This window comes from Pinus tabuliformis, chromosome J (assembly GCF_031772625.1).
Source record: "Pinus tabuliformis cultivar Carrire ecotype Pingquan chromosome J, CPIR1, whole genome shotgun sequence".
Classification (NCBI taxonomy): domain Eukaryota; kingdom Viridiplantae; phylum Streptophyta; class Pinopsida; order Pinales; family Pinaceae; genus Pinus; species Pinus tabuliformis.
Window position 1 is genome coordinate 627,234,804 of NC_142295.1, and position 12,281 is coordinate 627,247,084.

The window sequence follows — 12,281 nt, forward strand, 5'->3', positions numbered from 1 at the left end:
GACCTTGGCCTCTTCAATAGTAGCAACCTTGAATATTGTGTGCTAGAATAAACCTTTTATTTCAACTTTTGTTACATATGGCTTCTGACCTGTTTTATGTTTTTCTCTTGGTGCCTGATCCCACAGACTTGTCTAGACCTCTGCAGAATTAGTTCAAGATGGGAAAATAAACTTCTCCCTCTCTGATGCAAAGACTAAAGTTGAATCTCCTTGCCTTCATGACACAGATGAACTGGCCGCTACTGTATGCTCTTTGCTGAGACTGATGGAAGATTTTTCACAAGAATTGATCATCCTCCTTCCAACTTGAGCATTGGATGAAGAGCAGCCCATTGTACATGGACTAAAATTTTACATTGCTCTTTTAAATGAAAATAAATACATCATAAGCATCCATTTGATGATAAATTCTCAACGATGAACAAGGTGTCTTGTGAATATAATAATGCTCCTTATATCTAGATGACTTGCATACAATTATCAGTAACAAGAATGAATCCCCACATTGATTTGTTCCATTAAGGCCAAATAAGTACAGCAGATCTCCATGCACTTCAAACATTACACTGCGTTAGAAAGTCAAAACAAACCAAGTCCTTTGCTCCGATGGAATGATAACAACATGCCACAAATTGCTATAAGCCAAACCTGGAGCAATAATCCCTTGCTTCATCTTGCATCACCTATAATCCCCACAAGAGCGCTGTCCTCTGAAATCGCAGAAATGGTTGACATCATTCACAACGATCTCTCATGCAACAATCTTGGAAATGAACTTGGTTGCCTAGCGGTAAACAATCAAAGGTTCTTGATAAATTGAATCACTGTTCCCAAGGGGATGTGTTTGCTAGACTAAATGTAATTGCTATTTTTTCACTATGGTAACAAAGAATTTTGTTTTTCTTGTTCTCCCTGGTATCATTCAATACAAACCTTTTATCTGGAACATACACCGCTTCTTTCATCTCCCAAGTTAGTCTCCCCAACTCTATAGATTTTCTGCATTTGTTGGTGTGATGTGTCTCCTTCAAGGAAAGCATGCACTTGTTTATTGACCTCAATCCAACTGCAACCAGGTGTCTTGTTTATGCCTCTGTTTCTCATCAATTTTTGTACCTTTTCAATGTCACCCCACCTGCCAAGTGTAGCATACATATTTGACAGAAGGACATAAGGTGCTGTGTTTTCAGGGTCCAATTCAAAAATATGTTCTGCCACTCTTTTAGCTAGATGTAAGTTGTTATGTATTCTACAAGCACTCAGCAAACAAATCCACACAACAGCATCTGGTTTTATTGGCATCCCAATGATTAAGTCTTCTGCTTCATCAAGACGCCCAGCACGGCCGAGAAGGTCAACCATGCATACATAGTGTTCAATTGTAGGTGCGATGTGATAATGTTCTGTCATGCAATTGAAGTGAAAATAGCCCTCATCCACCAGACCTGCATGGCTGCACGCAGACAAAACACTAACTAAGGTGATGTGATCTGGGATCATCTCAGATTGTTTCATTTGCTCAAAGAGTTCAAGGGCCTCCTTCCCACGGCCATTCATGGCATATCCTCCAATCATTGCATTCCATGAGACGACAGCTCGAGGATGCAATTTGTCAAATAGTTCCCTTGCCTTTTCTATGCTCCCACATTGTGCATACACGTCTACAAGGGCAGTCATCACAAAGACATCAGACTGACATTCACTTCTAATTGTTTTTTCATGGATCTTCGTTCCTTGCTCCAAAGCAGCCAATTTGGCACAAGCCGGAAGAATACTTGCATACGTTTTTGAGTTTGGCGTTGCACCTGCTAATTCCATTTGTCGAAAAAGCTTCAGGGCCTTCTCACTATCACCATTCTGTGTGAATCCCGCAATTATCGCATTCCATGAAACCAAATTTGGTTGAGGCATTTCCTGAAAGAGTTCCAGAGCCTCATTGACAAACCCATTTTGTGCATAACCTGCAATCATTGCATTCCATGAAATCACATCCTTTTGAGGCATTTCATTAAAAAGTCTCGGGGCCTCATCAACAAACCCCTTCTGTGCAAATCCAGTAATCATGGCATTCCATGAAGCCACATTCGGTTCAGGCATTTCCTTGAAGAGCTCGAAGGCCTCGCCAACAAAACCATTCCGCGCAAGTCCTGCAATCATTGCATTCCACGAGATGGCATCTCGTTGAGGCATTTCCCTGAAAAGATCCAAAGCCTCATCAACGAGCCCGGCCTGTGTGCATCCCGCAATTATCGCAGTCCAAGAGACAATATCTCGTTGATGCATTTTGTCAAACAATTCGCGTGCCTTCTCTATTTGTCCACATTTTCCATACATGTCTACAAGGGCATTAGCAACGGAAAGATCGGACTCAAATCCACTTCTTATAATTTCTTGATGGATTTTTATGCCCTGTTCCAGTGATACCAAGTTCGAACACGCTGAAAGAACGCCTGAAAAAACAAAGGGATCGGGTTGGCAGCCTGTTCGTCGCATTCTGCGAAACAATGCCAATGCCTCTTCAGCAGGACCATGCCTTGCATAAGCTGCAATCATGATTGTCCATGAACACACATCTCTTTCAGTCATTTGGTCAAAAACTCTGCGAGCGTCCACAAGACTTGCACACTTGACATACACGTTCAATAATGTATTGTGAGAAAGTATGTCTCCCGTGAATCCAATCTCTTCCATGTGACAGTGGACTCGTTTGGCATCTGATAAGGATTTCCTTCGAATGCAGCCCTTCAAGAGACATACATATGCAGAAGACTGTAGGGTTATACCCTTATTGTGCAAAATATCGAGCGTCTCCTTCAAACGGCCATGTTTAGAGAGTGTTTTGACATCGATAGCAGAGGTGTGGATTACATTGTGATTACTTTGTATAGTATGCGTAAATCGCTTAAGGATCGTGTTAATACTCTTCGTTTTTTGGGGATTCGCGTATTCAATTTCCTTTATTCGGAGTAGGGTTCTGCTGATTCTACTCATTTAATTGCAAAAACCACGAAGTTGCTCCTTGCTGCCTGCTGCTAATCATGGAATGCAGTCTGCTAATCATGGAATGCAGTCTAGGAGTCGTAGTGCACCCGTCCAAAAAAAAGAAAAAAATTGGTACAGAATTCTTGTATGGTTCGAGGATTTGAAGACAAAGTTCTGCTCAAATATGTTTGAGAGAAGAGCGCCTGTAGAAGGGTTATTGTTTCGGAAGGGAACAGCCTGAACTGGTTAGTAGTTTCGAATCAGAATGTTTGATTCGATCGGATTGTTTGTGATTAATGGAATCAACGATTGGTGTTAAACAAGGTTGTATAATGTTCCCTACCTTGTTTGGGATTTATAGTGATGAGTGGGAGGCATTCCTATACGAGCGTATTTATGATATCAATGATTGCCTTTTTCATGAGGGGTTGATATCTATTTTACTTTTCGCTGACGACGTGATTTTCCTCTCTTCATCCTCGGAAGGATTACAGAAGCAGTTGGATGCTTTAGTTCTATTTTGTGATCTTCGACAGTTGACTGTCAACCTAGGTAAAACCAAGGTAATGATCTTCAATGGGGTGAAGAAAACTTCAGACCTTTACTTCATATTTAGAGGGAGGAGGTTGAGATCACCAACCAGTATACTTATTTGGGGGTGCAATTCTCAGGTCCTCGCTTCAGTTTGCGACTAGCACTTCAGCCTCATATCAACAAAAGATATGGATCCTTAGCCCTTCTTAGGAGAGGTTGAGATCACCAACCAGTATACTTATTTGGGGGTGCAATTCAGGTCCTCGCTTCAGTTTGCGACTAGTGCTTCAGCCTCATATCAACAAAAGATATGGATCCTTAGCCCTTCTTAGGAGACGGTGCTTTCAACATCACTTCCAGGACATCTCATCTAGGTTGAGCCTCATGGACACCTTGATCTGTCCCACTGTTCTGTATGGCTCAGAGATTTGGGGACCGTCTTTACATTAGTCAAATTGGGCTTCAGCTGAGAGAGTCTAGATTCTTCTTCTCCGCCGCATCATTAAATGAAAATAGACATTACCTCAACACATCATCCTTGCAAAGTTTGGAGCTCATCCTTTTCGGCTTGAGACGGTCTTCAAATTGGTTTCATTTTTGCATCGTGTCCGAAGCTTTGCAGACTCGATAAAGAGTAAGGACCAATATCCTTACTTGGCATATTGCTCTTTTGAGACTATTGTTCATTCTACTCCCTCGGGCCGAACCAGATGTTGGTTTACAGGAGTTTCAGATCTCTTAGAGTCAGTGGGCATTCAATTGGATCGTCTCCCTCCTTTCTGATATTCCTTAGATGCACCTAGTCACCTTTTACCTACTACACAGGAGTTGAACAAGATCATCAGGGAGGACATCTATAGGCAGTTTGTCCAGGTCACCTCGGTCAATCCTCTGGGAGGGTTGCACCCAAAGATGACCTTCTACACTAAGCACTTCTTGGAGTTGAGAGATGGGCTCATTGTTCAACCCCAATGTACACTTCGTCGCTCGATGCATGCTCTTCGCATTCCTCTAGGCCAGTTCAGAGTAGGTTCTCATAGACTTCGGGTAGAGATGGACCACCAGATTGATAGACCAAACAAAATCTGTCAGGCATGTCATTTTCAAGAAGTGGAGATCGAGGTGCACTTCATTTTTGGATGCCCTGTCTACTACAAGATCAAAGGAAGGCTCCATTGCTTGTTCAGAGATTCTTAGACCCTCACCGAATTTTTCAGGTATGTCGATCAGAGATGTTTGGCCCTATATATGAAAGAGGCTTTCAGGGTCCGAGTGCATATTCTTCAGCCTCCCATTAGACCGGACCCCACACAGAGGATCGAGACATTTTTCAGGGTACTACCTTTAGACAAGGGCACCAAGAGATCGATGGATACTAGTACACATCCAGATTCTAGATGAGTGAATATTTGTTGGACCTCACCCAACCACACGAGATCTCAGCAGCATATACGTCTTAGATCCATTCCTGGGAGATGGACTAGTTCCTCCAGACCTTGACAACGAGTGAACTCCCCAAGACAACGATTTAGTGGACAGGCCGCACTTTCCACCAGTGCTTCATCGGGCCAACAAACTTTGTCAAGTTTCTTTAGTGTTCTTCATTCAGCCTTGGATGTTAGGAAAGATGGGTTTGATCCTTAGACTTATTAGCCCTTAGATCTTCTTTGCGAGAGCCAGATATTAGTTACTTCATGCATTGTATCTATAGTTTTGGTTCTCTAGTTTTGTATAGACATCATTGTACTCAACAATCCTTTTGACCTAATTTATGGTCAATAATTAGACATAAATATAATTATTTTATTTTATCTTTATGACAATCCCTTCAATCTTGAATCGGAGAGGGATTGAACATTTTATATTGACAATCCTTTCAATCTCAAATCGAAGAGGGATTGAACATTTTGTATTTCATTGAACGCAATGAACTCCCCATGGACCATACCAGAAGGAAAGAAGAGTACGTGTATCCAAAGAAACCGTTCAGCGCATCAAAACTTGGACAAATACACTCTCACCCAATTGTGGATCACTGTATGTTTGAATTTAATTTTATACCCAATTCTTTGTGAAATTCCATAGGGAATAAATAATAATGTAAATTACTCCTTCTGTGTGCATTTACGAACTAGCTAAGCAACCCTCGCCTTGTTAGGAACGCTATAAAGATTACCCAATCGCAATTTCTTTACAATTTGATTACGAATAGTTATATTCCTTTAAAAGTCAATGTTTATAGGTGGAGATTGATAAAGATTATTGAATACTATCCAACAATAAGTAAATTAGTGGTGTGGTGATATGTCTAGGCGAAGGTCAACGATGGAGGTGTTGGTGGCTTACTCGAAGAGGGAGGAGGTATTTCTCAAATATACCTTATGTTCTAGGGACAAACTTATCAACAAATGGAATATGGTTTGAGTCCTCGATTCAAATTAAGAAGTCAAGATTAGCGAGAGGAAACGTAAAGAATCAAGTCATCTTACTATATCTAAACCATAGGAGACAAGGTGATTCCAAGAGAGGAAAAGCTTATAAACCAAACATTAGAAGATCTAGATAAACACTCAACAGAGGTTCCAACAGAGGAGGATGCGACAAATAATTAATTTGATCAAGCTAACAAGGTATGGTATGAAGGCATCAATGATTTCAAGGTGGTACCTAATATTAAAATTTTAAAGGAAGTCAGACGTTGTCAGGGAGAAAGTTATTATCACATGTTCGATCACAAATTATCCATGTAGAGGTGGAGGGCAGAAATTTCTAGAGATAGATGTATAAAATGAGGTTTTGAGCTCAGGTTTTGAGGAAGGTTGTGGTACAGGATTGTGTTGGGGATTAAGAGCTTTGTCATAAGAAGCACAACCTAGAGGTGTACATGAAATGTGGGGGTGGGTCAGGAGGTGAGGGGGGGAACCTTGAAAAATAAGTGGTTCTAAGAAGTAAACATAAAATAAAGTGCATTAGAGCAAAAAAAGAGAAGGTAAGGTAGGTCATCGGTGAGCATGTGGGTATGAAGAAGCTCTAGAAAGACATGTATAGAATGAGGTTTTGAGCTCAGGTTTTGAGGAAGGTTGTGGTACATGATTATGTTGGGGATTAAGAGCTTTTTCATAAGAAGCACAACCTAGAGGTGTACATGAAATGTGGGGGTGGGAGCGGGTGGGGCGGGAGCAGGGTGAGGAGGGGAACCTTGAAAAATAAGGGGTTCTAAGAAGCAAACATAAAAGGAAGTGCATTAGAGCAAAAAAAGAGAAGGTAAGGTAGGTCATGGGTGAGCATGTGGGTATGGAGAAGACTACCTCTATAATGGAGAAAGTCCTAACAGGGAACTTTATTAAGAAATCGTTGTTGTTAGATTCTCCACATTCATGGATGAAGAAGGTATGGTTAGGATTTTATGGTGTACCTTGAATTTTCATATCCTAATTTATGGTTGGTTTGCCTTGGAGTTTCAATCTGAGGGTAATGTCAAAAAAGTATTAGCAATAAAATGGTGTTGGTGTACACCATTACTACATTTGGAGAAGTGAATGCCAGGTTTTAATTCCAGAAGGAAAAAAGGTTTGCTCAACTAATATGGGTGAAACTTCCAGGTGTTTCCATGGAACTTTGGAACAAAGAAGCTTTAAAGGCAATGAGAGATGGTCTAAGGCAAGTTCATAGATACAACAGTGAATTTATAGTCCAAAGTTGATAAGAAAGTTGTTAATATTGGTGGAATTGGACCTTCGAGAGGGTCTTCTAGAGGAAATCAAGATAGGATGAGGTAAATGGAAGTTTATGCAATCATTGGACTATTGGAAATTTTCATTTATATGCCTGAATTGTCATGTCACTGGACATGTTTGGAAATATTATCCAAGATCAATTAGAATGTGGGTTTAGAGGAAAGTAGAAAGAGCTCCAATAGATATTTTGAAAGGTGAAGGGCCCATTCTTAGATAAGTTGAAGCCAAAGGTGGTATGCAATTCATCTAAGAGGTAGGTAGCATAGAAAATGATAAAGCAAAGGGAGAAGTTGTAGCTAAAGAATGATTTTTGGAGGATGAAAGAAAGGTTCCATTGTCAAAGAACAGTGAGGTGACACTGATGTCTAATAAAGTAGGTCCAATGTTTGATTCTACCAAAGAGGCAAAGGAAAATAATAAGTATAATATTCTTCCTTCCATCCTTGAGAAACTTGGGTTACATGAGAAAAAAATCAATGCTTCACCCAGAAGATTTCTTATTGCGGTAGCTATCTCATCATCTAAAATTAAGGTTTAATTTGTCTTTTTCTTAAACATTATTAGTGACAAATAATCTTTAAAAACCCTTCTCATATGGCACACACTTCCATAATTTCACATATGTAACCAATGAACCAATAGATTATGATCACAACACATATTTATCGTTATTGATTGAATTACAATTCAGTAGATGCTTAACCTCAAGGAAGAGTCATCTGACACTAGGAAACTGTGGTGAAGGATTGTGTACACATTTTAGGAAAAAGAGACCAAGTGAACTACAGAGTGGAGGCAACAACAAATCAAGGGAGTGTTTGGTGAAAAGGCAAGTAGATGGTCAAATAAGGAGAGGTTTTGTTCATGAAAATACTTTTTGGAGGTGACTCAAGCCTAGATTTGCAATCCGTTCTACACACAACCGAGAGAGGACAAAGTGAATTTGGGGTTTTCTATTTGCTTGGGTTCTCTAGCATGGACTGAACATGCCATTATACTTTCACTCCCAACATGTGGACTTCCTAAGAAGTTTGATCAGTAAACTACCATGTATTCCACTAGATAGTTTGTCACAACAAACCTAATATAATATATTGAAATCCAAAATCTATACTATGAGGGTTAACTTTCCTTATATTTATGGATTTATTAATGCATATGATATATAAATGATAAAAATAGAAAAAAGATAAAACAATCACTCACAAACCGCAATAACACCAAGATATGACCTGGTAAACCCTTTCACGAGAAAACCAAGTTGGAAGGTGAGGCTACTATGTTCTCTCTTTCTCTAAATAATAATGCAAATAAAAATTAGCCATACCTATGTCCAATGAACTACTACAAAAAACAATCCATCTCCCTATCCACTCTCAACTACTCTTCTTTACTATGGAACAAAATGCACTAGAATAGAATCGAACCCCCTTTCCTCCTAGTACCCAATTTATAACACAACTCAATGACCAACTAGGGGTTAAATTTGGCACATTCAATCCTTGAAATACGTTAAAACTCAACTCTCATAGAGTCTTATTAATAGGTCCCACGTGGCTAACCTCTTTTCCATAAGTAAATGGGGATGATGTGGGATCCTCTCAAGTCATGTTGGTCAAACATGATAAGTCAACTTCTGTGAGATAACTTTTGCATCTAAAATCTAATTGACATTATTCTTGCACACATGGAAAGATATTTGAGTGTATAATAGTGCCACTAAGGCTTGACTTTCGAGACTACTTTGCCTTGGGACGTGTGAACTACCATGGAAAGTGTGAAAATGTGGTCGATTGTGAGAAAGATATATATGATAAATATATGAGAGATACATCACCATCTTTTTGTCAACTTTCCTTTGAGGACTAAGAGTGATGAGAAGTTGGAGTTGAAACTATCCTATTCAAACCAATCTAGAATAATAGGTGATAAATCCAATTCCACTAGGAAGATCTACTCTTTCGAGATGGCCCAATTGCTACAGCAATAGTGCCACCAATATCCCACAAATCTTTTTGAAGATTTCCCCTAGAGGGCTTGTCCAACACTTAGATTTATGTCCTCTTAATGGTAGTTAAGGTTGAGATGAGAATCTCCCCTTTCACATGATCGTTTGTAGTTCAAGCGATAATTGTAAGAACTATGTAATAACCAAACTGTAGCTACAAGTTAGTCTATTAAGCATAAACCATAAGCTAAAGCTATAAAAAGAGAATAGAAGAATCAATCCAATACACAGGTATTTTGCTTAAGGGTTTCCCCTCCTATCGTGTTAGGGATTGATTATGTCTCTTCACTCCCATATATTAGAGTGAAACATGCCCTATATATATATATATATATATATATATATATATATATATATATATATATATATATGGTGCCACTAAGGCTTGACCCCTAGCGGAGAGCACCTATTGCATATTATTAAATAATCTCACAGTCAACAACCACTAATGGGAGGAGGAGCTAGCAATTTTATAAGTTTCATTGCTAATGGCTAGTCCTCTCCTCCATTAAAATACTAATATTTGACTTTTCATCCACAAAAAATTTGGAGACTAAGTCGACTTATGAGACTAATAATATTTTATTACATTAAAGAGCTTTAAGTTTGCCCACCAAGTAGGTTGAATTGCCTTCCACAATCCCAAGGAGTCCAACATTCCACACGAAAATGTCTGGAAGTCAACATGAAAAAGAATAGTCATAGTTGCTCCAACGTTCACCTTCAAATTCAACTTGTCTTCGAAATGAATTTAATCACTTTGGAGATTCCTACCACTTATAGAAGACCAATTACTTGACTTATAATAACTATTTTTTATCCTTATCTTCATCATCTTGGGAATAATAACTTCCACCACTAGCTATATTGACCTTTCCAACAACGACTTTTTAATTGACTACTTTTTTATACATTTCTAAGAAACATTTGCACCTCATCGCGATATATAATGCCCTATCCCACTTGGCCAAGCATTCCACACTATTTTGTTGCTCTTTGCTCCCCTAGTGCCACATCATATGTTGAATCACCCCAAAGGTCCAAGGCATTGGCATATAGGCTTGGTCAAACCCTTGAAAACTTCGTCAAATATTGGATCCCCAACGCCCTTGATTATGGACCAAATAAAACATGTGAAAGAAGGTGCAAGCATCATCGTAAGCTGGACCATCTAGAAGAGATATTCAATGTGAAGAGTGCCAATACATGGGCCATCCACTAGTGACATATCATAGCACAACTATCCATAAGTGTAACCATAAAGAACAAAACAGGAGCCAAGACATATAATCCACTAAATCAATATGCATCAACATCATGGTGAAGTAAGAGGATCTACAATCATCACTATGGCCGACCAAAATGTACTATCTCCAAGCAGAAATAGAAGGTCCATCAGCATCCCAACATGTCACCTATGTCATTTGACGAAAATCACAAGTTTACCACTCACGTAATATGAGGGGTAACAAGGGTTACTCCAAATCCAATTGTTTAAGCTAACGGTGTATTTGTCCGGCTCACCTTTAAAGGTGTATTATAGCATGCATCCGAAGCAACACCCTTAATTTTTGTCTTGTCTTAAGATTACTTCTAGTTTGGGTAGCACAATAACTATTTCATATTCTCCACTACGAACTTTTGAAGGGTTATTCTTTCTGAGTTTGCTATTTTGGATCAAATTCCACAGAAACGAATTGTAAACAAGCAAATTCTCAGACATTATCCACTTCTTGGCTATGAAATGTCAACATTATGAACTTCTGCCAAAATCTCTAAATAGCATAGCTTTATTTTACCGGAGAATTTGAGTTTGTAAAAGATTTTAAATTTTATGAAAAAAGAGTATTTCTGGGTCAAGAGTTTCTCTTGAGTCTCTATATTCAGCCTTGCTTGAGCACTATCCATTAAAGCTATCCATGTGACTTGCATTTCAATCTCAAAGTGGGAGGAATATCTATCAACTATTACATGGGAGTACCCTCACACTAGCAGTTTAGAATCCCTCTTGCATCCATGTCTTTTGAATCGCATATCGTCATGTATCCTTAGCCTCATTCTTTCTTGACCTTATCTCTCTTCTTAATAATTACCTTTTCCTCTCCTTACAGTGTTCTAAGTTTTAGTTTCTGATTGTGAAAACAGCTAACCATTAAAACCTGGAATTTTCCCATCAACTCTCAAATTTTAATCCTCTTACAACCATCTAACACTACAATTTAAAAGGAATCGCTTATACTCATCATGACCTTGGCCTCTTCAATAGTAGCAACCTTGAATATTGTGTGCTAGAATAAACCTTTTATTTCAACTTTTGTTACATATGGCTTCTGACCTGTTTTATGTTTTTCTCTTGGTGGCTGATCCCACAGACTTGTCTAGACCTCTGCAGAATTAGTTCAAGATGGGAAAATAAACTTCTCCCTCTCTGATGCAAAGACTAAAGTTGAATCTCCTTGCCTTCATGACACGGATGAACTGGCCGCTATTGTATGCTCTTTGCTGAGACTGATGGAAGATTTTTCACAAGAATTGATCATCCTCCTTCCAACTTGAGCATTGGATGAAGAGCAGCCCATTGTACATGGACTAAAATTTTACATTGCTCTTTTAAATGAAAATAAATACATCATAAGCATCCATTTGATGATAAATTCTCAACGATGAACAAGGTGTCTTGTGAATATAATAATGCTCCTTATATCTAGATGACTTGCATACAATTATCAGTAACAAGAATGAATCCCCACATTGATTTGTTCCATTAAGGCCAAATAAGTACAGCAGATCTCCATGCACTTCAAACATTACACTGCGTTAGAAAGTCAAAACAAACCGAGTCCTTTGCTCCGATGGAATGATAACAACATGCCACAAATTGCTATAAGCCAAACCTGGAGCAATAATCCCTTGCTTCATCTTGCATCACCTATAATCCCCACAAGAGCGTTGTCCTCTGAAATCGCACAAATGGTTGACATCATTCACAACGATCTCTCATGCAACAATCTTGGAAATGA

The 12,281-nt window shown here is 39.0% G+C and overlaps 1 pseudogene; it reads right to left on the minus strand.

The window, feature by feature from the left end:
• Positions 1-608: 608 nt before the first annotated feature.
• Positions 609-2,691, minus strand: LOC149228506 (pentatricopeptide repeat-containing protein At2g13600 pseudogene; annotated as a pseudogene).
• Between the last annotated feature and the right edge of the window lie 9,590 nt (positions 2,692-12,281).